Source organism: Bos javanicus, chromosome 16 (assembly GCF_032452875.1).
Source record: "Bos javanicus breed banteng chromosome 16, ARS-OSU_banteng_1.0, whole genome shotgun sequence".
In the NCBI taxonomy this organism is placed as follows: domain Eukaryota; kingdom Metazoa; phylum Chordata; class Mammalia; order Artiodactyla; family Bovidae; genus Bos; species Bos javanicus.
Window position 1 is genome coordinate 2,695,679 of NC_083883.1, and position 18,230 is coordinate 2,713,908.

At 48.5% G+C, this 18,230-nt stretch overlaps 1 protein-coding gene across 20 annotated transcripts in view; it reads right to left on the minus strand.

The window, feature by feature from the left end:
* Nucleotides 1-18,230, minus strand: part of PLEKHA6 (pleckstrin homology domain containing A6) — a 139,204-nt gene that overhangs the window by 54,734 nt on the left and 66,240 nt on the right. Inside the window, exon 1 of one of the 20 annotated variants that reach the window (XM_061381940.1) lies at nt 2,807-4,675. The exons of 18 other annotated variants lie outside the window; for them this stretch is intronic. The gene's annotated coding sequence lies outside the window, so the exon portion shown is untranslated. Of the gene's footprint in view, nt 1-2,806; nt 4,676-18,230 lie in introns of those variants that run through there. One more of the 20 variants, XM_061381948.1, reaches the window with a different exon arrangement.

An 18,230-nucleotide genomic window follows, 5' to 3' on the forward strand; every position in this document is an offset into this window, starting at 1 on the left:
AACAATAAAATAAAAGAATAAAATAAAACAAAGAGCACTATCCCATCCATTTTAGTAGCCACTAGTCAACATGCAGCTATTTACATTCTCACTAATTAAACTTAAATAAAATTAAAATTTCAGTTCCTCAGTCATGCTAGCCACAATCTGCTGGGGCTTGAGAGCCACCACAGCTAGAGGCCACCAAATTGGACAGGAAGGTTATAGCATGTTCTACCCCGGTGGATATTCTGTTGGACAGCACTGGGCTAGATGTTCTTTAAGCCATCTTCCAGTTCTAATAATTTTGGATTCTATAAAACACATAACTCCAAACCAGTCTGTCCTTCCACCAGCTGACATGGGTTTAGTGTCCTCAGGGAAATGCAAGTTCTCTTATAGCCCTAAGCTAAGGAAAAAAGAAAAGGGAAAAGGAAATCTGTTGCCAACAACAATAACAAAAATGTTAAACATCTAAAATCAAAGGATACATCTGAAAGTCCAATCAAAGTTAATGTAGGTATCTATCATTTTAAAATAGATGCACGAAGACTCCTCCAGGGTTTGAAAATATTGTTACTAACAGCCCTAATGGGCACAGGCCCTGGGAGAGGCAATTGAGAAAAGTTACAGAGAGGGTCATGGAGGCTGGCAAAGGGAAAGGAGCAAGGAACGGGCCCTCCTTCATACCTCCTCCTCCTTCTTGGGTTGGCCAGCTGCTGGTGAGGCTGGAGGGGGGAGAAGGGACAGCTGGCCTGCAGGGTCTGCCTGGTGCTGCCTCCACGGGGTGGGAGGCAGGGAAAGGAACTGCAGGGAAGACAGCAGGCTCAGGGTCTTCCTTCCCTTGCACCTCCCTGTCCCCACCCAGCCTGGAACCTGTGCTAATCCCAGGGGTACAGTCTGTTCTTAAACAAACAGCACCCAAAGCAGGTGCCAGAGTGTGCCCATTGATAACTGGCTTGGAGCCGGGAGGGGAGAAGACCTCAGAGGAATGGGAGAGGTGTTCCCAGGCCTAGACCCTGCCTGGAGCCCAGACAAGGGACAGAGGAGCTTGGGAAGAAAAGGAAAGTGGATGGGAGAACCTGGGGAGGGACACTGCGGGCCCCTGCCCTGTCCCCCTGCCATGCAGTAGCCTGGAAGGAGGCCTCGGTGGGGATGCTGAGACAAGAAGACACATGTGCTTTGGAGAGGACAAAAGGGACGCTGGGCTTGGTCCTGGTCAGGACGGAAGCCAGTCTTGGTAAGGGACACCTGAGTGACGGGTGAGTGTGCCTGTGCCTTCTGGAGCACGTGAACACCATCCCGATGCTGCCCCTTGTGGCTGGCCTAGGAATAGTGCAGCTACGTAATTCGCAGGCCCCAGAGCCAAATAAAAGGCAGAGCTCCTTGCTCAAACATTATGAAGTTCAGGACGGTGACAGGAGAGCATCAAACCAAGCCCTTCTGAGGATGCAGGGCCACGGCACAAGCTGTGTGCCCACGAAGACCGCCCTGCCTGGGAACACCAATTGCTCTGTGGTGCTTCTCCTGGAAGTTTGAGGATGGAGGGCGGCTAGTCATCCTTGCGGCTAACTCTTAGCACAAGGCAGAACACCAGAAGGGGCAGCTCCTCTCCCAGTTCCTACTTTCCCCTCTTTCTTGGCTTACATGCCCGGAAACACGGCTGCTTTCGCTGCTGCCGCTGGGTCTGGTAGCTGGCACCGCCCCTTCTCGTGCCTGGTTTCTGTTTGCCTGTGGGCAGCTTAGCTGGAGGAAGCACCACAGCTGAAAGCCAGAGGGTTGGACTTGCCTTATCTTTCAAACCTGCCTTCAAGACCGGCACAGGGAACCCTCTGTTCCTACCCGACAGACCCCTCCAGGGCCGCCTACTATTACCATTATGTCATCGAACCTTTTTCCTCCCAAGAAAGAGGCAGGGGACAAAAGGGCTTCTGGCTACGATGGGGGTAAAGTCAACATTTCTGCTTTGGAGACAAATCAGGCTTTCATTTTTTGTGCATGCATGAGTACACACACACACACACACACACACACACAACATCAGCTGAGACAAGTCCGTCTTAGCACTCCACCAACAAAGCGAAACTTGTCCACATTCCCTGCACAAGTCTGACCCAACGTGAGAAGGTGCCTCGGTCAAAGAGCCCCAATATTTAGAAGGAATGAGGGTCCTGAGTTGGCAGTTTGGGGAAAGGGGACAACAGATACCTAAATCCAGAAGAATGGCTCTCTCTCTTCCTGGTTCTGTTGCTCCCAAATGACAAACTTTGTCTTCTAATGAGTTGAGTCTCGCGCCAACTCTCTATTCCACGCCCCCTCCTTGCATCCTGCCTCCCACCTCTCCACACTTGACGTGAAGTAAAGGGAATAAAAGGCAGGGCACAGCTATGCCAGTCTCCTCTGGTTTAGCCCTCGCTGCCTTCCTTCAGTGCTGGGCCCAGGAAATGGCTGTGAGGAGGCCGATGGCACTTCTGCCCAGAGCTCCCGAGTCCCCTGCTCTGGAGACAATGGCTCAGGGAGCGGGGGGAGCCGGGCTCCAGCTCTGCATGCAGAGGGGTACACAAAACCATTGTCTCTGCAGCAGGGCAGACAATGACTTGTATTTCTGGCATCTGTGCCAAGGGGTTCACCCCCTTGGACTAAGAGAACGCTGAAGATTTCCTTCTAATAAATAGGAGTGATACTGAAATCTGGCCCAACGCTGAGAATGTGCATCCAGTTGTAACAAAGCCCACTCCAGCTGATGGTATGGGAATACTGGAGCTCCCTTACTTGCTCCAGAGCCTCCCAGACAGACAGACAGCGAGACAGAGGACCACTCACTTACCAGCTCTTCTCTGCGATGCCCTCTGCTCTCTCTGACTCCTTTCACACTCAGGAATAGGGAAAAGGCTCTCCTTTAACACTCATCAGGCCCCTGGTGGGTAGCAATCATTAACAGCCACACATGCTGACTGGCTTTAACCCCTTCGGTGCTGGCTGCCTCCAGCTGGCTGATGGACAGCCCCGTCCCCTCTTCCCAGCTCCGAGAAAGCAGGAACTCCTGCCTTGATGCCATCCACCTGAGTAATGCCGCTGCCTCCCATGTGGAGAGCAGGAGCCCTCTAGTCCCACCCAGGCTGCCCTGCCTGATTGGAGCACACTGGCAACCTGAGGCACTTGGTCCTGGCACAATGCCCAATTGGATGAGCCCACATTATGAAATATTTGCCTAGCAGGCCAATAGAGGAGCCAGGATCAGGGGGGAGGGGTGATATTTTTATTTATTCCTGGAGGAGAGAGAACAGACAAAGGTAGTCATAGCATGCCTAGCCCTGGGCCAGGAAACAGTGGGAAGGGGGCTTCAGGTCAGTGAAAGCGCCTCTAGCCTCCCTATGCAGGTACAGGGCGGAATCCCGGAAGGCTTCTAGGCAATTTCAGCTCCTGGCTGTTTAGCTAGAGGGTTTCTTTGCCTTAATGATTCCCTGACTCACCCAGGAGTTTGGAGCTAGGAACTGTAACAGAAATGAAAAAGGAAAATAACTTGACAGGCAAAGGATTGCTTGTATCTACACAAACTGTGGGGCACAGGTAATCTATATTTCAGAGTTGCAGAAATCATTTTTGCATCTTTAGTGGATGCGAAAGAAAGGTGACCAGGAACGAGCAGAGAGAAATTACCTCTTTTTCCCTTTAAAAATAGGCAACTGATTTGGGAAAATCTAAATCCAGCATAAAAGTATCTACATGTAGGACGTATGCAAATCTATGCAGATATGTGCAAATGAGCAGCTCCAGGCTTTTCAGAGTAAGTCCTTGCCAGGATTTTTCTAGTTTGAGCAAGAAATCCGGTAGTCTCCAAACCCTATAACAGAGGATCTCACTGTATGCTGTAGCATAAGTGAGATATCAGTAGAGGGAGCATAGCATATAGGGCTCAATAAACATATTTATTGAACATTTACTACATATAAAGCCTTGAAGTAGTCTCGTAGGGTTTTTAAACCATAATCATAAACATGATAGGCTATGCTGGAGAACGTCAGCACCCTCTCTCTGCACGCCCACAGTTAATACCCCCTTTTCCTCTCTGGCCCCAGTGGGTGGTGCTGCTCCAGCTCGTACCAGCCTGGGTCTAGTGGCTGCATCTCCTCTCACCACACCTTGTTCTTGTCTGTCAGTAGTCCAGTCACTGTGGCTCAAGACCCTGGCTTAAATCTACCAGGGGGCCCTTTCTTATCTCCTGGGCTGCCTTCCCAGCTGCCTGATGGCGGGTTGGCCCTGGTCTCTTAAAGGGGCTGCGAGCATTCCCAGCCTGCCGCGTCCACCCTCAGAAATACTCCCAGAAACCTGGTGCCGCACTGCCTGCAGAGTCAGGTTCACCATACCGCTCCCCGCTCACGTCCCTTAGAGCCACAGCTGGCTGCAGGACTGCCAGAGTGTGATCAGCTTAAACCGGGAAAGGACGCTGATGTTTGTGCCTTTGTTGTAAATGCTTAGCATTTCATGTAAAAGCCCTGCATCTCAGTATTTAAAGGTTCCCACTCTGTGAAACTGAGTTTTAAAGGGGGACAGGGGCTCAGGATATAAAGTCAACATAGAAAAATCAGTTCTATTTCTAGATACTAGTAGCAAACTGTGAAAAATTGAAATTTTAAAAATACTACATACAACAGGGTAAAAAATATGAAATATTTAGGAATAAATTTGACAACAGATGTGCAAGACCTATATACCAAAAACTCTAAACTACTACTGAGAAAAATTAAATCAAATCTAAATAAAAGGCAGATATACTGTTTGTATGAAAAAGGAAATTAAATATTGTTAGAATATCAATTCTCCACTAATTTTCCTATAGAGTCAATACAATCCCAATAGGTTATTTGTAAAAATTGATACAGGTACTCTGAAATTCATATAGAAATTAAAAGGACCTATAATAACCCCCAAAAGTTACAAAAAGAAGAATAAAGTTAGAAGTCTTAGATGATCTGACTTTAAGATTAGAATCTACAGTAGTCAAGACAATGTGGTATCTGCATAAAGATACACCTACAGATAAACTGAACAGAATAGAGTCTAGGGATAAACCCATTCATATACGGTCAGTTGGTTTTCCATAGAAGTATAAGGATAATTCCAGAGAAGGCGATGGCACCCCACTCCAGTACTCTTGCCTGGAAAATCCCGTGGACGGAGGGGCTTGGTGGGCTGCAGTCCATGGGGTCGCTAAGAGTCGGACACGACTGAGCGACTTCACCTTTCACTTTAGTGCATTGGAGAAGGAAATGGCAACCCACTCCAGTGTTCTTGCCTGGAGAATCCCAGGGACGGGGGAGCCTGGTGGGCTGCCGTCTCTGGGGTCGCACAGAGTCGGACACGACTAAAGCGACTTAGCAGCAGTAGCAGCAGCAGCATAAGGACATTTCAATGGGGGAATGACAGTCTTTTCGGTACATGGTGCTAGAAAAACTAGAGGTCCATATACCAAAAGCAAAAACAAAATGCCTCGACTTTACCATTAAAAATTAACTTAAAATGGACCAAGGCCTAAAATGAAAAGCTTCAACTATAAGATTTCTAGAAGAAAACAGAGGAAAAAATCTTAAGTGGCTTTTGGCTTGGCAAATCTCTTAAATACGACATAAGATGCACCAGTTTTAAACAAAATATCAAGAAATCAAACTTCATTGAAACAAAAAGCTTTACTTTTCAAAACATGTTACAAAAATAAAAAGGTAAGCCATAAACTAGAGAAAATATTAGCAAAGCATGTGACATAAGACTTTCATCTAGAATATATAAAGAACTCTTACACCTAAATATCAGGACAGCAAAGTGAAAGTGAAAGTCACTCAGTCTTGTCCCACTCTTCACGACCCCATGGGAATTCTCCAGGCCAGAATACTGAAGTGGGTAGCCTATCCCTTCTCCAGGGGATTTTCCTGACCCGGAAATCGAATGGGTCTCCTGCATTGCAGGTGGATTCCTTACCAGCTGAGCTACCAGGGAAGTCCATTAATGTGCAAAAGATTTAAACAGATCCTACACCAAAGAGGAAACGCTATGTCAAATAAAGTACAGGAAAACATGCTCAACATCATTAGTCATTAGGGAAAAGCAAATTGAATCCACAACGAGCTAACACTAATACACCCACCAGAACTGCTAAAATTAAGACTAATCATACCAAATGTTGACCAAAATGTAAATGAACTGAAAGTCATACCCTGCTGATAAGGCTGCAAATGGTACTTCCACTTTGTTTACCTTTTTAAGAAACTGCCAAACTTTTCCATGCAGTTTAACATACATGGATTCCTAGGTACTTGTCCAAAAGAAATGAAAATATATGTCCACACAAAGATTTGAACACAAATGTTCATAGAAGTTTGTTTGTAAGAGCCCCAAACTGCAAGAAACTCAAATGTCCGTGAATAGGAGAATACATTATGTGTACCATCCATACAATGGAACATGACTCAACAATAAAAAGAAATGAATTATTAACATACATAACAACACAGATGCATCTGAAAATAATCGTGTTGAGAGAGAGAAGCTGAACTCCCTTCCCCCAAATAAATAATGTATACTTTATGATTCCATTATACAAAACCCTCACAAAGGTAAACTAATTTATAGTGGCAGAAAGCAAATCAGCAGTTATTATGGCGATGGAGTAGACAGAGGGATTTCAAAAAGGCAGGAAGAAACTTTGGGGAGTGATAGATACATTGTCTGAGAAGGCAATGGCACCCCACTCCAGGACTCTTGCCTGGAAAATCCCATGGACGGAGGAGCCTGGTAGGCTGCAGTCCATGGGGTTGCTAAGAGTGGGACATGACTGAAGCGACTTAGCAACAGCAGCAGCAGATACAGGTGTACTATCTTAATTGTAGCTACAGTCTAAAAATAAATGCATCAAATTTTACCCCTTCAATAGTTATCATAAATCAATTGTACCTCTCTAAAGCTATAAAAAAGAAAAGTCTTCAGATGAGACATTAAAAAAAAAAACCACCTACCCCTGGGCCTCTGCTGTGATGGATCTGGGCAGGTAGGGGTGTGGCGGGGCAGGGTGGGGATTCCAGCTTCCCTAGAGACCTGCTTTGACGGCTGGTTAAAGACGGGCACCGATGTGGCCTTGAATCAGCCTGGACCTCTCTCCTGGATTTAGGTCAAATAATTTGGCAGACCTGAAGATCGTCTTTATAAAAATAATTGTTTGTTTTATGACAGAAGGGAAAATATCAAATAAAACCTGGTTCACAAAGTCCTCTCCTCATCATCGCACATGATTCTTTTATGGTTCTATATGGTAGGCAGAAAAATGTTAACACTCTCATTTTACAAAAAAACATACAAACAGAAAGCCTGAGGCTCACAGAGGTAAGATCACCCACCTCCTACAAGAGTCCCTTACCCTCAGCGTGGAGCTCTTCCTGCTAACTACGGTCTGCCCGCAGCCTGGGGGCACCCCGCCCGTCCCTCAGCCCTGGCTCGGCTCCCAGGAGCATGGAACGCAGACCAGCATCGGGGCGCTCGCCCCACGCTGAGCAGACGTTCTCGTAGCACACAAGTGGTGCTGTGAGACTGGAAGGGATCCTAGGACGGAGGAAAACGGGGCAGGTCTCAGGTCATAATCAGCTCAGCTAAGGGGAACCATGCCATACTAAGACAGGCTCGCCTGGGAGAGAAGAGGGGATCTGAGGGTCTAATCAGACCGCGTATCTGATGAGAGAGGAGGGAAACCAACCTAACACCACTCCCAAGGCAGAAGTCTGGTGGATGAGGAAGCAGCTGGAAGCTGTTAGAGGGCTCCAGGCCCTGCGCCTCCTTCCCCTCTTCATCTGCCCCCCTGCTCTGTGGGGGCTGGGAGCCCCCCTCCTCTCTCCCTTGTTCTGAGGACAGGGTGACGGGAGGGCGGAAATCCACGCTGCAAGGTGCAAAACGTAAGAGGCATCGAAAAGCTCAATGATCAAGTTTGATCAAAGTTTTATGCAGTATTTTGGAATAAAAATTAGTGCAAAATATCCATAATGCGTGAAATATTTTAAATAAAGACCAGATTGCTGCTGCTTCTGCTAAGTCGCTTCAGTCATGTCCAACTCTGTACGACCCCATAGACGGCAGCCCACAAGGCTCCTCTGTCCCTGGGATTCTCCAGGCAAGAACACTGGAGTGGCTTGCCATTTCCTTCTCCAATGCATGAAAGTGAAAAGTGAAAGTGAAGTCGCTCAGTCATGTCCAACTCTTAGCGACCCCATGGACTACAGCCTACCAGGCCCCTCCGTCCATAGGATTTTCCAGGCAAGAGTACTGGAGTGGGGTGCCATTCCCTTAGTAGTACACAATTTCCAATTCGCCTGAGGCTCCAACATAGCTTAGGGTGGCACTGTTACTGATTCTGTTGTTACTGAAAATGTTGATATTTTGTCCTTGGTGAAATTTTCACACTGATTTTTATTTCTTTTAATATTGCAATAAATGCTATTTATCTTGATTACTGAGTCTTCTGGCAGCCTCTTAAATGCTGTGCCTAAGGAGACTGCCTCAACCACCTTACCTTACTCAGCCCTGCTCAGGGATGAGACTGGAGAGACTGGGAGAGAGATAGGGAGACGAGACAGGGCCCCGAAAGGGCCAGGGAGAGGTCTGCACTCTTCAAAAAACCTCAGTGCATGAAAAACAAAGAAAGGCTGAGGAATTATTCCAGATTAAAGAGGAGCAGAGACATGCTCCTGGATTAGATTCCAATGACATTATTAGGGCAACTGGTGAAACTGAATATGGCCTGTCTACTAGATAATAGTAACGTATCAGTGTTGTTTCCTGAATTTGTACACTGTACTGGGTTTATGTAAGAGAATGTCCTTATTTTTAAAAGGAAAAAATAAAGTGATAAGGGTCAGAGGGTGACGGCGGTCTGAGAGCTACATTAAGCCAAACACTCCTCTCTGTCCAGCCTGTCTTTCCTCCAATTCCAGGCAGTCCCAGCAGGGACCAGTAGGAAATGGTAATGGTAGGAAGTCTTGTCCGGAAGATCAGGTCTTGGAGGGCTGGTTAGACATTTGCTTCTCAAAAAAAGAATTAACCTTGAATTCTCAAATCACTCCTCACTCGCTCCAGGAAGACTTGACAACTGGCACCGAAAAGAAAGGAAATTAACACTGACCCAGGCCATGAAACTAGCACATTCTCTGCTCAACCTCCTGAGGCAGGCACCACGGCCCTGCACTTGCAGAGGAGGAAGCTGAGCCATCAGGGAAGCAGCTCTAGGCAGCTTGGAAACGGGAAAGCCAGGGTGAGAGCCCAGGACACAGCCCAAAGCCAACTCTTTTCCCACTTCCAGTTTGTTGTGCAACTTGAAATTCCCTTCTCATGCATCATCCTACAAACTAACCCTTTAGTTTATTTTTGTGGAGTTGAATCTGCATTGGCCTTGGGATTTTTGGCTCCGAAGTCAGACCGCCCCAATTCCAATCTGACGGCACCGGTTATTACCTAAGGGGCTCTGAGTGAGTGATAACTTTTCTGTGCTTTCATCTCCCCATCTGCAAACAGAGATAATATAAACTGCTACCTCAAGGGTTTGTCATAGGATTAAATGAGATTATACAAGCAGAGAATTTGAGAGACCCGGACCTTGCAATGTTCAATAAATGCCAGAAATCATTACTATCTGCCCCTGCCTCAGATCATTCGCTCATAGGAAGTGATGGCCTAATTTCTGACTATAAAACCCCTCAGCACTTTGACACATGAAGACAAATGCTTAACAACTGCTCCTAAAGAAGTTATCCATCAAGATAGTATTTTGGATATTCTCAACCTAGTTAAGAATGCCTTGAAGCCCCCACCCACCTCAGACCACTCCCAATCATCTGAGGCAGACCCCTTACCCTCAGGAGCCAGCATAATCGACACCTAAGAATCTTAGAGAGGACGGAGGTCTGTCCTACCGTGCTCTGAACGAGGAGGGGATCTTGTTTTTCTATGTCATGTCACACTTGGAAGTTAAACAGCAAGTCCATCTAGGGGCCACATCCCTGGGCTGGAGGAGTTGTCTGGGAAGGTTCAGGCCCTAGTGCTGGTAGTCGCCCATGCAGCTGTATAATGCGGGCAAGTGCTTGCCCCTGGGGCCCACCGGGCCTGAGCGGGGAGCCACCTTGTCCGCAGAGTTGATGAGAGCGTACAAGAGGCTACTAAGTCCTGGGCACTTCAGCAAAGAGCCGGGCAAAGGAGGTGGGGAAGGTTACCCGTCCAGGAAAGCCTAAGCCCCTCTGGAGCACGCTCCCGTCTTAGGGTCCTCCGGCTGAGGAGCCCTACAGCAGGAGAAGGCAGACAAGCCAGCAGACACGCAGCAGGGGGCTGAACAGGGGCGGACCAAGGGCAGGGCGCCCAAGGGTCAGGCGGCGGTCAGATTCAGCCAGGAAGATGGTTCTCCTGCGACAAAGGCAGAGCGGGAGCAGGGCGATTTTCTAACTATAAACAGAAACCCCAGAAGCCCCAAACCACACACAAGCACGTGTGAGGATGCGGGCACAGCGTGAAGGACAGCGGGCACCGTACGCAGGAGGAAGGGCTAGTGCAGCGGCAGGCGGGGACGAGGGGCGGTGCGCGTGCCGGCGCCCAGGACGCAGGGGCGGAGCCAGGTGAGTGGGCCTGAAGCGCATCAACGTGGGCAGCGCTTACGAAGGAAAGGACTGCAAACCCAAGTGAAGAGGGGCCTTGGACGGGGCCGCTGTGGGTGGGAGGCTCACACTGAGCGGACAGAGGCTGACCCTGCTTCTCGTAAACTGACCCCGCATCTGTCCGTCCGGACCTCTGAACACGGGCGCAACTCACACACCTGTGCTTGTCCGAGCCTCCTGGGCCCAGCCTCAGCGCTGTTTCTCTTGCCCTTCACACAGGGCTTTGCCTGACCTGATTTTTCCATGGCAGAGAGCATGAAATAGAGTCCCACACCCTGGAATTAAATTCCTCCCCATCCCAGTGCAATGGGTATTTGGATTTGGTGCTCTCCCCAAACCCCTCCAAAGCACTGCACCAGCATCTCTGCCACCGTCCCTCCCCAGGCCACGCACTTTGCTCTGGGTAACGCACCTTCCCCAGGGAGCAATGCAGGGGCCGGCTGAGCTGCCAGGAGGGGTGCGACCGCAGCTCCCTCCGCTGCCTGGCCCCTGCATTCCAGCCCTGCGCCCAGAGTTTGACCTTCTCTGTGGCTGTGGCATGTGTGTTCTGGGTTACAGAAATAGCTCAGCCCCTGGGATCCTGCAGGCCCTCCCTCTCCTCCACCCAAAGACGCCCTCGGCTCCCAGGCTCCAGGGGCGTCAGGCTGGAGCAGGGGAGGGCTCAGTTCCCCACTGCCCTCCCGCACGCCCCTCCCAGAGCAGAGCCAGGTTGGGCCGCCTCCCCACACGCCCACCCCTTCCAGTCCCCGCACTTCTGGGGTGTCTGCCATCACTGTGGATGGAGCTGAGGCTTTTGGCAGGGGAAGGCATGAAGGAGACACAGCGCCACGAAAAGCTTAGACAAACCTGACCCCTCGTTGTGTTTTCTTTGGAATTCATTTGGATTAAGGGCAACAGCCAGCCAGAAATGGTTCCCAATCCCACACACCCTGGCCTAGCCACCCTGTCGTCTCACACAAGGTGATGATGTCATGGTCCCTGTTTCAATACTAACCCAAACAAGATGGCATCGGTCCTCCAACAAGCCCAAGATGGAATGGGGGACCGTGGACTCAACGACAATACCAAAGACTGAATGTAGAAACAGTGATAAGCTTTTGATGTGTGGCTTTTAGATCCTGACTCCCTAGTGTCTGATGAAACAATAAATCTTTCATGAAGGACTTTACTAAAGGGATAGAATGTTACCTCTGGGGAGGGTGGGGCCCTGAATGGCCTTCAAGATTCAGGTTCCACACTTTGTCCACCCGTGGGGAATGGCGAGGACAGCCACGCCTGGGCCTCTTCAGCCACACTGCCGTTACTACCCCCTAGGCCTCGGCAGCCTCGTAGACAGGTGGGGAGAGAGCTGGACAAAGGATATTGGGGTGTATAAACTCTGCAAATCAAACACCTCTGGGCTTGGAGGTCCAGGAAAGGCTATCGGTGATAGAAAGTACCCATCCCCCCCCTCCAAAAAAGAAAGTACCCATCCCTTTCTAGACACTGCCCCTCCACCCCGATACCACAGAGTTACAGCGGTAATAGCCATGTTCCTGCAACCTCATGCCACTCTCTTGGTTCCAGGTAGCCATCCAACCCTAGCTCAGCCAAAACACCTTTCCAGGGATGGGAATTGGAACTGAGAGAAAAAAAAAGACCAGTCCTTCTTCAGGTGACATGTACACAAGGGAGCTGCGAGAAGCCATCTCTTTAGACTGACACGGAGCCAGGACAGCCCCGCAGGGAGAAGAGCCTGAAGCCAGCCCATGAAGAGGACCAATGGGCAAGGCCACACTTGCACCAGCCAGCTTCTTGATTCTAGCTTGTTCCTGCAGCCCAGCCATCCCTCTGAACTTCACAATGCAATCCCCTTGGGGCTTCAAGTCCTTTGAGCAGTTCCAGTAACATACTCAAAAGTTATAACTAACATCAGGAAGAGAGACAAGATGAATTCTGGAGGATCCAGCGTCTAAACTCTGTAGATGTGGCCGGCATGAGGAAGAAAAGGAAGGAAGAGGAAGGAAAAGGGCCAAGGAGTTTGCCCAAGGGTTGCAGAACACAGTGCTGTTAAGACCTGAGCTGGCCTAGAAGGCCATGCAGGAGGACAGGGTGGATGTAGGTAGGGGTCAGAGAAAGCAGGTGGATTTGCTGCCTCCCAGGTCAGGGAAAGCTCCTCGGGTGTTTAGAGAGCTGGCAACAGGAGAAGTGCGGGCCACATGGGTGAGCTAAGTCCCTAGTGAAGGTGGTAGGCCACCTCTGCTGACGGATGGGCCAGGGGTCTGGGAGCATGTTCCCAGAGGACATTCGTTATTCAGGAGAGGAGAAAATTTATATCCTTTCTCCTGCCCTTTCCAAAGCAAACGAGGGTCCTTTGCCACCTTAGAGACTCACAGCTCTCTCAGATTAAGGGATCTGCTCTGTCCTTCAGGCCTTTAGAAACACTTCAGTTCAGTTCACTTCAGTTCAGTCACTCAGTCGTGTCCGACTCTTTGCGACCCCATGAATCGCAGCACGCCAGGCCTCCCTGTCCATCACCAACTCCCGGAGTTCACTCGGACTCACGTCCATCGAGTCAGTGATGCCATCCAGCCATCTCATCCTCTGTCATCCCCTTCTCCTCCTGCTCCCAATCCCTCCCAGCATCAGAGTCTTTTCCAATGAGTCAACTCTTCGCATGAAGTGGCCAAAGTACTGGAGTTTCAGCTTCAGCATCATTCCTTCCAAAGAAATCCCAGGGTTGATCTCCTTCAGAATGGACTGGTTGGATCTCCTTGCAGTCCAAGGGACTCTCAAGAGTCTTCTCCAACACCACAGTTCAAAAGCATCAATTCTTCCCTGCCACCAAATCCATGAGCTAACGGTCCCTTTAAGAATATCTTCCTCCTCTGTTCTCTAGTTGGCCAGAGCAGATGTTCCTTGTCACTATGGCAACGAACCTACCACTCCTCCTAACGGTAGCTTCCTAGGGAAGGACACACACAGCACAGGCCACTCCCCAGACAGAGCGGCTGACCTGCGAGCTGCTTGGAATTCACGGATGGAAGGCTCCTGACAGCACAGGACGCTGCGGGCTCCTGTGCGCCTGCATAATAAGAGCTCAAATCCTTCCTGTCGGAGAGGTGACACAGGAATAGCAGGCACTGTCTGACAGCAGTTAGCAGGTCGGGGAGGGAGGTTACATATGTCACTGCCCAGACAACAGACCAACGATCATCTGTCCAATGAAGTGTTAAAAACCATGTGGTCTATCTTCAATAAATTGAATTAGCTCTTCCTTTGACCTTTTTTTCACATCACTAATGAAGACCAGTGAAACCCTCCTAATTGAATTCTCCTTACTTCAAGCTGCATACCATTCTCACCCTCATCTGGAGTTTGTTATCCTTCCAGACAGTCTTCTCAAATGGGTCCCTGCTCAAGGCAAGCCTTCTGCAGCAGGTGGTGGGCGGGGAAGCAGAAAGCACTGTATCCCACTGGTTCTGCAGAGTTGTTTCCACTGAAGTGATGCTTCTCTCACTAAACCCAACTTGACCCCATCTGTTCTTGGCTCTCACAGCCCCGATGAAGCCAGCTGGATTCGTCTTGTAAGCCACAAAATTGACTGAACTTTAGCTTCTTCTCTTCTGAGACCTTAGCTTACTGGGATCCCAGAAGTCAAAGTATAAATAAGAACAAGTCAGTAAATGATCCCTATCAGATGTGCAGGAAAAGCATTCCTAATGAGGGAAGATGCCAAAGTCAGCGCTCCGCCCCCACCCACACACCCCCAAATCTCCTTCAGTCACTCCCAAAGGTAAAGTGCGCCCTACCTCGGAGGAAATGGCTTGTCTCTGGAGATGAACAGGGGTGGTATGGAATCACGGGTCAGCTCTGATTGGAATCCACTTACCCGCCAAATGGCATTAGACAAGCTACTGATGCTCTCTGAGCCTTAGTTTCCTCATCTGTAAAATGGGAATGCTAATTCCATGTGATAGGGTTATATGAGGCAGTATAGAACTGCAATGCCTTAATTACATTCCCAAATCCACAAATATCTGAAAATGTAAAGTTTTTTCTTAACTGGATTGATGGCAGAACCCAACCTGACTCAAACCTAGTTGGTAGCATCACTTGAACTGGCATGAGACTCATTTTAGCCTTTTTAAAAAATCCCACTTCTGTGATTCTTTAGACACATCTTGCTGCGGAAATATTAATATGTGTGATTTTGGAGCTGTTCCAGACTCTGCCGGAGGTTTTTATGTAATACATAGTGTGTGCATCATGTTACCATTCTGAAATCCACAGGCCCCAGGCATTTCAGATGATGAGTTTTGGAGCTATCTGAGCTCCTCCTCCAGCCCCTGAAGTCAGGTGGCTCAGGAAGGCCATCAGGGTTATTTAAGCTAAAGATGTTGACAAATACTGAAAGCTTTTGCCTTGCCACAATCTGAATCTCTTCTGGGTCCCTGGGTTCCTGCAGCCTGGAGCCAGCTTCCCAGAACACAAGTTGGCATGGGGAGGGGAGGGGATCCAAAGACCAGCCCATCAGCCCATAAGAATCTGCTGCTTTTCCACCCCAACAGAGCTGGCAGAGGCAGCGTGCTGGTATTTGATTGGCTTCAGGTATAGACATGCCTGAATATTCCAAATATGCTTCCAACTCCCCACCTCATTGGGCTCCTAGCACCTTCTCCACTACCACTGCCCCACAGTTTCACCTCTGCTCCCTCCTCCCTAGAGGCATTCTCAGGGGAAGGGGTGACAGAGACTTGGGGAATGCTAAGGCGTGGAGAGAGCCAAAGAGTGTGGGGAATTGGGCTAAAGGAAGAAAAGATGCTGAGTGTGAGAGAAATGATGAAGATGGACACTCTGGATGAGAAACAAACCTCGGACACGCAGTGGAACAGGTTTGGCAAGTTTCGCTAATGCTCTTTCATGACCCCAGGAGGCTTTTAAAATAGTAGAAAACCCGGGCCCATAACTGTGACCAATATTGGGCAACTGTTATTCACAGGTCCCTTGGCTCTAGCCGTACATTTCAGGGACTTACTAACGACTGTGAAGGACTTAACCTGTCCTGATGCACGATTGTCCAAGTGGGTATCTCAGTTCTGACCCTGGGTCTGTTGTCTCGAAAATAACTCATCTTATCCTGCCACCTCAAGCTACTTTTCCAACAGACCTGCAACTGCTGGACAGCAGACCTGCATCTCAGAGGAAGATAGAAGACTCTCGGAGTGATAAGGTCTGTTGGTCAAATGGAGAATTGGTGCATGCAGAGCTGAGTAGGATGGTGGCAATCAAATTCAACCCTCTTGCTTCACAGATGAGAAATCTGAGGCCTAGAGAGGGACTGAATTGCCCAAAATCATGCAGTCAATGGAAAGGAAAGGTGGCCCTGGAGCCTGGATAGTGCTTTCTGTCACTTCACTGGGACAAGGATGGGAACGTCTGTGAAGCTCCAGTCACATCTTGTTGACCTTTGCAGTCAGAAAAAGGATAGTGCTTTCTATTACCTCACTGTGACGAGGATGGGGATGTCTGTGAAGCTCCAGTCACATCTTGCTGACCTTTGCTGTCAGAAAAAGGCATGCTGAATGGCGTTCACCTTTGGCTTGAAAATTTCAGAAGAGATTTTCTCCAAGAATTTCACTGTGCTCCTTGACTCTGTGTCCCGATCTACCCAAAGTTAGGACAAAATCCTCATGAAAGCTCTCTTGGGGAAAGCCAACATTGCTGGTGATCAGGGATGAGCTAAGAAAACCACGGCCCCAAACCTCGGCGGAGCCATCAGAGGGCCCATGGAGGGGTCTCCTGGGCAGGAGCTCTGCGGGCGGCAGAGATCTCCCATCTGAACTTCTTGGATCCTTCTCACTTTGTCCGTCCCTCTCCGTTGGTTTGAGTAAGGCTGTGGTGTCCATCATCCACAGGCTCAGGCTTTTCCGTAGCGCTGTTCCCAGGTGGCTGTACTCGTGCCCCACCACCATCCAGAAACCTCTGAGAGGATTTCGCCCTGGGCTTGGTCTTCTGGCTCAGAGCCTGCGGCTCTCCTGTTGCCTTTAGTAGTCTGTCCCACGTCTCCCTCCTCCCCACGGAAGCTTGGGGTGAGTCTACTACCAAACGCCCAAACTCAACTAAGTCCAAACGCTGCTTTCCTAGGTTAGGAGGGTTCTTGTTTCAGAACATAAAATTAGGGTGGAAAATCAGAAAATTCTATCCTACAAAAAGATTCCCGGGCTTTCAGTAAAAAAAGGTCCTAGAACAAGTCTCAAAAAGAGCATCTAGTTCAATTTCTAGGGTGATTTCAAACTGATTCTCCTCTAAACGTCTTCTCTCCCACAAGTCTGCACACATGTGCACACCCAACCACGAGTCTCAGTCTGGTAGCTGGGGCTGCCCGGGAATTCCCACATATTTGTTGCTATTTCAGGCCTGACTACAGAAGGTAAAAGACTCAAAACACTCTAAGGCCTCAGGAGCCTCCAGATTTAGAAAAGCTCCACTTGATATCCACCATTTCAAAAACTGATGGCAAGACCTTTTTAATACCCTTGTCTCTTGGCTACCTAGTTAAAAAGGTGCTTCCAAATGATTAACACTGGACACCAAGCTTCAAATGTGAAATGTACCTCATGCTGCTGCCTATTTCAAACTACAAACCCTCTCCATCTTTTCCAAGCAAAGGAGATGACTTCCATTATTTCTTAAAAATGACTATAGGAATAGGAACCAGCAAGGCCTGATTCCAGAACCCCTTTGAGAGTCTCAGACTCAGGCGAGGAGGAAGTGAGAACACATTCCTCTGCTGGTGACCTTGTCCTGGAGGCAGAAACCGCCCACAATGGAAAAATGAAGAAACCGAGACTCTATGTGAGTTTATCATGGCCCAAGAACCCAGAGGGAAAGAACAGTGATGACAAGATCAGAATCCAAGTTTTCAGAAATCTGCCCCAAAGAACCCCTATCAGGGAAGTAGAGTCTCATCTGTTTGAAGAAAATCGTGCCTGGAGGCAAGATTTTTTGATTTCATGGACTAGTTAAATTTCAAAAAATGAAATTTAAGGAACCACTATAAAGTTGCCAACTTTTCAATTTGCCAAATAAGGATATTTAAAAAGCCTACCTACCATCTACTCTCATCACCAATTCTTGAAAAGAATAAGCAAGCCATAGCCTCAGAATAAATATTTGAGTACATCTCCTGCCCCCAAAAGAAATCCTTTAAACTGAATACATTTTTGCTTCCCTGCCAAAAAGTTCAATATGCTTTCCCTTTCTTTTCTCATTTCATTTCAGACTGGTGAAAACTCTTGTCACAGACCAAAATTTGATAATCACTGGGATAGATGACCTCTCTATGTCCTTTTCAGCTTAAGCCTAAAAATGAAGAGAACAATCCTAAGCTTTGGTGATTCAGACCTTTCCAGGAAATCAGAGCTGGCAGACTTGAAAGGGAGGGGGAATCGACAAGCATCTTTGCTCATGTGAACACACTCTGTCAACTACAAAGAACTAAGCAATGTTGATTATTTTATAAATCCAGTGTTCAGTGAGCATCTACCTCCTCGTGGAGTCTCCCAGGTTTCCATGAGCTCCTGGATTTTA